Consider the following 6,222-nt stretch of genomic DNA (forward strand, 5'->3'; position numbering starts at 1 on the left):
ATATAGACTGAGTTAGGAATTGGCTTTGGAAAGATGTTTAATTCATGTTTCTACCATATATTTTACTTGTAGCACCAGGACTATAAAAAACAGATTCCATATTCCAGGATTGTCGCACCACCAGAGATTACATATTCCAGGATTGTAGCTCCGCCAGATGTAAAAAGTGTCCTAACCCTGCTGTGCTCTTAGTTCTCTGCATGTAGCTGCTGCACAGCCCCTCCCCTCTGCTGTAAGCAAAAGCTGCAGCAGGCTTCTGGTTGAATACTACAGCATTCACTCCATTGAATTCACCAGAAGTGCTAGTTGTCCAAATTAGTATAAAACTCTTAGTATTTATTACAAGTAATTTGGCTCTCCCTTCCTATTCTGCGCTTCACTTTTCTCTGTATTATGTCCTGCCACCATATACCATAATGATCGCATCAATCCCATGATGCCTCATTACATCTTCGCATGGGCGGCTATAGACTGGGCCATCTCTGCCTGCTGGGAGGACAGTGTTATAATCCTTCTGTCTATCCATTGTATTATGTCCTGCCACCAACAAAACATGGTCATTGAAGTTGCAGATTACATTGCATGACAACTCCCTTTCCACAAGGTCTCCCCGGAAAACAAGTCCCTTAAAACCTCTTTATTTTGGTATTTTTGAATATCTGAAATTTGGTGGAGGATAGTTCATAGTTTTATCTGATTTCCCTTCAGAAAAGAGTGAATGTAAGGAAACAAGAGAGCTGAGTACATCTCCTTCTGCCTTTAAACATCAGTGCTAATTGTATCAATTATTTGGGAAATTGTGTACGACAAAGCATATGATTACTCGGGCGTCTAATTAAAAGCTTATACCATAATGATCCCATCAATCCCATGATGCCTCAGTACATCTTTGCATGGGCAGCTATGGACTGGGTCATCTCTGCCTGCTGGGAGGATAGTGTTATAATCCTTCTGTCTATATTCTTATAAAAATCTAAGAGGCCATAAGTATACAGTCAGGAAGGCTGAAGCTTCTACACTCTAGTAGTAGGCAGTAACTGTCATAGGAGTTTTTTATCCCCATGTGGAGGGTCTACGTAATTGCATCGTATAGTGATCTAAATGAGATGGCGAACCACAGAGACAACAAGAAAGCAGAAAAGGTGATCCATGGGGAGGAATTACATGACCCACCTAAAGAGAAGGTGGTTCAGGGAACATCTTGAAGAAATATACATATATTCCTTTAACATGTTCCCTGATCTTCTGAAGTTTGGGTCTCCCAGTGAGCCGAAGCTGTGATATGATTATGCGCCTATAGAGCGCCTATGAGATCCAGCAGATTTTATACTACAAGTGAACATGCCCCTGTTTAGTATTGGTGGATGGTCAACCCCAATTCTTATGTTCTCAACCCTGCCCCTGGGAGAAATCATTATAGTTTTATTTTACACATTTTAAAGGGAATCTGTCAACCCGAGGGGCATTTTTCAGTGATGACGGGTTCCACAAGTTAATGTAATGCTCAATACATGTTTTGGTTAAACATGTTCTATACAATCTTTTAGTTTATCTTACCTGGCTCCCTGCCAGAATCCTGTGCTGAGTACTGGGGGGGGGGGGGGGGAGGCACACCAAATCTAAATGGTCGTCCGCAGGGGGAGGGAGGAGGAGAGAGCATGTGGGAGGGGCTGGATTGAATAGGAATGAGGAGAGATGCGGAAGGTAGGAGGGATGCTATTGAGCAGATGACCATTTAGGTTTGAAGTGCCCCTCCAAACTAGGACTCAGCACAGGATTCTGACAGAGAACCAGGTAAGATAAACTAAAGGATTGTAAAATAGTAAAACGATTTAAGGACTAAACAAAACATGATTTATATTGAGCATTACATGCCCTTTTGGAACATGTCACCACTGAGAAATGCACCTTGTGATGACAGTTTCCCGTTAAGGTTCTACAAGTGAAATTAAGACCCAAAAGTATAACTACTGGCTCCAGCCCCCAAATCTACTTAAATAGCCCTTATACCAAGCATGACCACAGATTACCTTTAAGCGCTGTAGCTAAACTAAGGTAGTCTGAAACACACCCACCTTTCTCTTTACTGGTTCAAACTGCTGCAGCTCTGATTCCTCTGATTGGCTGCTGTCTATAAACAGAATCCCTCCACGTCCTTAGAGTTTGGAAGGAGAATGAGCCTAATGTACGGATTACTAATCTACCAATGAGAACAAGTAGATTATCAGGTAACTGTTACACAAACAATAAGGGATAGACCTCACAATATAATCATCATCCCAGCTCCAGCATTATAAAGCAAATGATCTGCTCTTCCCTCCCAAGTCAGAGGCCTTGTGTCTTGTCATCCATTCACTGCCATAATCAGATTATCAGTGACATCACATACATGGAGTCTGTAGATCTGCAATTACCCCTGAACATTATCCGGAACATTTTACATTTCAGTTTCAATACAGAAGCTTCCCACGTGTCCTTAAAGCTGTTCATGTGGTAGATTAACCCCATTGCAACCACCATTAGGATATTTCTATTTTAATTTTTTTTATTAGAAATGTAAAAAATTAAACTACTAATGTGGGGCAGCACGGTGGTTCAAAGGTTAGCATTACAACCTTGCAGCGCTGGGGTCCTGGGCTCAAGTCCCAGGGTCAACATCTGCAAAGAGTTTGTATGTCCTCTCAGTGCTTGTGTGGGTTTCCTCCGGGTCCTCTGGTTTCCTCCCACACTCCAAATCTAATTGATTAGATTGTGAGCCCCATTGGGAACAGGGACCGATGTGGCAAGCTCTGTGCAGCGCTGCATTATCTGTGTGCGCTATATAAATAAAGGAATTATTATTATTATTGTTATTATTGAACTACATAATCCCTTTAATTTCCTTCTTCTGGATTGTCACATATATATATATATATGTATTTCAGGAGTATTAGGGAAATTCTCTATTCTATGGATGGAAATATGTGATGGCTTTTTGTTTTAAATTTGCAGATGTTGCTTGAGATATTATATGTTTTATCACAGAAGCTTCATATAATATTGCGGGATGAGGATGCATCTGCTGTGTATGCTCCATCGCAGGGAGAGCCGCAGTGTATCGTTACAGAGAACCTTCTGACGTAAATGTAATTCTCACTCCGGCTCGAGGGTACATCCAGAATAGACCAAATGCAGCAAGAGCGGGGGGAGCCTGCGGCAGGCTTAGTAGACCTGTGCGTTCTGTATGTGATGATGGTGCTGATGAGAGTCGAGCCTCTCCCCTTGAATACAGAGCTGAGTTTCATTCTGAGCCAGGCGTCTGCACCGATGGTCACTCGCTCCTGTGTTGCTGACATCCGCTGCATCCAAATCACTGTCTAGGATGTGGATTTGATAAACCAGTTTATACTCAATTTCTGCAGCTGCATTGGAAGGAGAATGACGCGCAGGGACGCAGATAACATTGCGATGCCCAACCAGGACCCAAATTTTTCAGGGGACAAAAAGGGGAAGACCTCTGCACTCAATAACATACAATGGGTCAGACTGGCGACCGTGGTGGCCTATTTCTTGTGCGTTTCCCTTGGTGCCATTGTTCTGGCTGTCATCTATAGTTTCATTTGGACTCCTAAAGTGAACAATACCGGACAAGCCATTCCGAGCTCTGAAGGAAACAAACCAGCCAATCTTGTCCTCCAGCCTTCGCATATCAAGGAGCTTGACTTCAGTGGTAGATCTAAAAGAGGATACAAACCATTCCTGGTCCAGAGTTATGGTCCAGACAGACAGGGGCCACAGTTTCAGCTACTTCAAAAGATGATTCTACCATTACCACCTATCTATACTCCAGTGGAGCTCAGTACCAAGATGGAAGGAAGCCCCCTGACACCCAAATGTGGCTCTAAGGTGGTGGAAGGTACAGATCGTCCAGGAGGAACCTCAGAAGAAGCCAGTGGGGCTAGACCTGACTGTGACTGATGACAGGTCTGGGTAGAATATGCGTGACAAGGTGGAAGCCAAGTGCAGCACCAACATAAGTCAGTCCTCTATGACTTAAATCAGTCTCAAAGGACTTTGTAAAACACATCAGGGGAGATGGACAGACATACTAGTCTGTGGTCAGCCATAGATTTACATGCATCTTCTAAGGAGACATGTAATATCCAGTTTAGCATATAACTAAGGTATATAATGTTTCTACGTCTGTGATATTTTCATGTCTTTGTGTGTTGTCCTATACAGTGTTTGTCTACGTATAGAGATGTCCTTGAATGATTATGACCTGTACCAAACCGTAGAGCCATATATTTTACTATTATGTACCAGACCCGTCATAGGTAGTCTACACACATGTAACCGCAGCGTGGCATCAAATGCAACCTTCACATTAGCAATGCTACTAAATTTGTGTGTTTGCATGCAAACGTCACACAAAGAGATTAAAAGCACACTTATTGCTGACCTGGCCATGTCTCCAGTCTTTGTGTATAGTCAAACCACCTCAATATCTGCAACTTAAAGGGTCTTCTGAATAGAGGTTTTCACTGCATACACTAGATATGTCTTCTTGCTGAAAGTGCCACATAATATTCTCATTTAGCTGTGGATGTGACTGCCCCAAGCTTGTGGAGAACCAGTGTGGAGCTGCCAAATGGCATGTGTGTACCCCCTAAATTAAAATTATGAATATGACAATTTTCCAAATCTTCTGCACCCCTTTGTTAGGTGTCGCTCCACTGGTTCTAATGCAGTTGGAATTTTTTCTTGAGCCCCCACTGTCCCTAAGTTATTAGTTCAATTAGTTCAGACTGTCTACTGTCAAGTAGGTGGAGCAGAAAGCCCAACACCGCCCACCTGACAGTGAATAGTAATTAGCATACTAGGTGCTAAAAGTAATTTCTCAGGAATGAAGGGGCTGGAAAAAAAGCCTCTTTAAGCCTCCAGGGTAAATTGTAAAAGTGTCCCTACAACCTAACATGTACTGCACCCGATGTAGCTACAACCTACAAAGACAACCACAGAGCAACAGGTGTTGGGTGACTCCTGAATGTCAAATGAGAATAATGAGGAAGTCTTAAATGAGATGGCACTTACACCTAATTTCAGCCTGATGGGGAGGAGGTTATCTTCTGGTGAAGTCTTGATTGGGTTGGAGTTCACCTTCTGGTGAAGTCCTTATTGGGTTGGAGTTCACCCTGTGGTGAAGTCCTGATTGGGTTGGAGTTCACCCTCTGGTGAAGTCATGATTGGGTTGAAGTTCACCCTCTGGTGAAGTCCTTATTGGGTTGAAGTTCACCCTCTGGTGAAGTCCTGATTGGGTTGGAGTTCACCTTCTGGTGAAATCCTGATTGGGTTGGAGTTCACCTTCTGGTGAAATCCTGATTGGGTTGGAGTTCATCTTCTGGTGAAGTCCTGATTGGGTTGGAGTTCACCCTGTGGTGAAGTCCTGATTGGGTTGGAGTTCGCCCTGTGGTGAAGTCCTGATTGGGTTGGAGTTCACCCTGTGGTGAAGTCCTGATTGGGTTGGAGTTCACCCTGTGGTGAAGTCCTGATTGGGTTGGAGTTCACCCTCTGGTGAAGTCCTGATTGGGTTGGAGTTCACCCTCTGGTGAAGTCCTGATTGGGTTGGAGTTCACCCTCTGGTGAAGTCCTGATTGGGTTGGAGTTCACCCTCTGGTGAAGTCCTGATTGGGTTGGAGTTCACCCTCTGGTGAAGTCCTGATTGGGTTGGAGTTCACCCTCTGGTGAAGTCCTGATTGGGTTGGAGTTCACCCTCTGGTGAAGTCCTGATTGGGTTGGAGTTCACCCTGTGGTGAAGTCCTGGTTGGGTTGGAGTTCACCCTCTAGAGAAGTCCTGATTGGGTTGGAGTTCACCCTCTAGAGAAGTCCTGATTGGGTTGGAGTTCACCCTCTGGTGAAGTCCTGATTGGGTTGGAGTTCACCCTCTGGTGAAGTCCTGATTGGGTTGGAGTTCACCCTCTGGTGAAGTCCTGATTGGGTTGGAGTTCACCCTCTAGAGAAGTCCTGATTGGGTTGGAGTTCACCCTCTGGTGAAGTCCTGATTGGGTTGGAGTTCACCCTGTGGTGAAGTCCTGATTGGGTTGGAGTTCACCCTGTGGTGAAGACCTGATTGGGTTGGAGTTCACCCTGTGGTGAAGTCCTGATTGGGTTGGAGTTCACCCTGTGGTGAAGTCCTGATTGGGTTGGAGTTCACCCTGTGGTGAAGTCCTGATTGGGTTGGAG

Source organism: Engystomops pustulosus, chromosome 9, assembly GCF_040894005.1.
Source record: "Engystomops pustulosus chromosome 9, aEngPut4.maternal, whole genome shotgun sequence".
NCBI lineage: Eukaryota > Metazoa > Chordata > Amphibia > Anura > Leptodactylidae > Engystomops > Engystomops pustulosus.